The following is a 2,933-nucleotide window of genomic DNA, read 5'->3' on the forward strand; positions in this document are numbered from 1 at the left end:
ACATGTTTCTGGAAGTCTGATGGTAAATGAGTGAATTTGGGGATTATTATTATTATTATTATTATTATTATTATTATTATTATTATTATTATTATTATTATTATTATTATTATTATTATTATTATTATTATTATTAATATTAATTTTTATTGTTATTAAAAAAAAATTCTTGTTATTAATGATTATCATTATTATTGACATCATTATCATTATCATTATAATTTTTATTTTTATTTTTATTCTTATTTTTATTTTATTTTTATTTTTTTCTTACTGTTATTGTTAACGTTATTGTTATTGTTATTGTTATTATTATTTTTTTTTCATTTCAAAAGAATTGATTTAACAAATTCAAAACCATAAACCACTAACATAACAAGCCTTCCTTCTTAGAATATTCACGCATATTTTCATATGATTAAAACTAAAAAAAAAAAAAAACTGGTGATATAAGACCTATACCTGCTACTTAAGTTACATCGAATTATATATAGCCCAGATCTCATATACACATATTCACAGGAAAGGTTTTATATTATACAAAAAGAGTTTATGAAAATTAGTTATTATATATTAATACAATGCTGGAAAAAATCTCAGGATTAGTTTCATGAAGATTATATTTATGAACATTTCTTCAAGTTCCGGGTTACGATACACACTTGAGTTATAACTAGCATCTATTGTTTGCAAATATAAGAAACTCTACTGGGATTCAATTACCTGAGAAGATAACAGCAGACAGTTCATTGTTTGTGTCTTTAAAATGTTCGAGTGATGTATAGTGAAAAGTAGGCCATCATGTAATATGTTGTTTATAGTCTTTTGATTAATTTCTGAGAATTGTGGCCATCTGTGTACATACTGTAGTTTTATCCAGTGGTTACCAATATATATATATATATATATATATATATATTATATATATATATTTAATATATATATATATATATATATATATATATATATATATATATATAATATATATATATATATATATATATATATATATATATATGTATATATGTATATATATATAATATATATATATATATATATATGTATATGTATAATGTATATGTATATGTATATACTATATGTATATATGTATATATATGGATATATATATACATATATATATATATATATATATATATATATATATATATATATATATATATGTATTGATATATATATAAATTATATATATATATATATATATATATATATTTATATATATATATATATATATATATATATATATATATATATATATTTATATATATATATATATATATATATATATATATCCTGACACTTGCTCTTTAACATATAGAGGAGATGTGTGTGTACATATATTATTACCATTCACCAATCATTTATCAATTTCAATGTAAAAATAAGTAAAGATACATGAATTTAAAGCGTAACTCGGGTATCAAAAATTAGTATTAGTCTAAATTCTTTTATACGACACCCATATAATATAGTTATCATGACAATATAATTTTCATATAAAAGTAGCAATAATGAGTTAACATTACCTTATCGTTTCTTAATTTTTTCGAGCATTTTACATCAACAAATTATAAGTTCAGAACAGTGCCATCTAATAATACACCTTTTATAATCATGATGCAATAACGAAAGTGCTCAGGCAATGAAAATACGAATAACAGAACGCAGTTAATTGTGTCAGGAAGGAATATGAATTATTGCATCCCTATATGGTGTTATGCAACCTCTGATATATGTGGATGTAAGAACACCCTCTAGATCGATGTTGGTAATAACTATAATGTATGGATATGTTAATGGGACGCTTAACATTCATGTTTGTAAACACATTTGTAAAATATAAATTCACCGGTACGATATAATCTTAGCATAAATCTATGTACTGTTAAGGAAAGTAGTTATTAAAGTTTTGAGGTTTGTAGATGACACATTTCAAACCTGCTTTGACAAAAAGTACTGATATTTGATTAAAGGTTGTATTCTTTCAAGTTCTGTTTGTGGGTTACATATGTTTTGGTCTAATATTTATAATAAACTAGATGGAGATAACTGTACTAGGCTTTTCAAGCAATAGTTATTGAAAATGGCCATTGGCGGAGATGAATCTATAGACCCTGGATGTTGTAACTGATTCTTTATTGTGTGGACATTTGTAATTCGGTGAATTTGACGCAATTTAACATCAGGATATATATATATATATATATATATATATATATATATATATATATATATATATGAGAGAGAGAGAGAGAGAGAGAGAGAGAGAGAGAGAGAGAGAGAGAGAGAGAGAGAGTGTGTGTGTGTGTGTGTGTGTGTGTGTGTCTGATAATCATAACATTTTCATCAACGTTAGTTAATGCATCATAATCAAGTGTTTCTAAGTTTGTAGTCAGATACTTTACAATGAAAGAGACTTTTACACAATGTTGATATACAGTACATAGTGCAGCAAATTTCAGGTAATCCGTGAATGAATAATGCTTTTGATGCATTCATCTTTATTATTAAAAATAAACAAATGATATATTAGATCAGTACATTTAGGCCTGATGAAACCGTACGGCTCTTTTGCTTGTGTAATATCATTCATACTTTATTGTAAGTAATTCAATGCATTACAGATCAAAATGTAGTCCGAAACAGAAAAGAAATAGAAAAGAAGGCATTAAAAGAATTACATTAATAACGCAGAATAGAAATATTACTTTTCTATTTAGAATATTCTCATACGTCATCACCACATTTAAGGTGGAGATTTCATTTTAAACTTTGCAAAATATTCAAAACATTTCATATCTAAATGTAATCCGAAACAGAAAATTAATAGAAAAGAAGGCCTTGAAATAATTACATTCACGGCGGGGCATAGAAATATTACCTTTTTCCTTAGAATCTTCTCATATGTCATCGCC

This window comes from Palaemon carinicauda, chromosome 4, assembly GCF_036898095.1.
Source record: "Palaemon carinicauda isolate YSFRI2023 chromosome 4, ASM3689809v2, whole genome shotgun sequence".
NCBI lineage: Eukaryota > Metazoa > Arthropoda > Malacostraca > Decapoda > Palaemonidae > Palaemon > Palaemon carinicauda.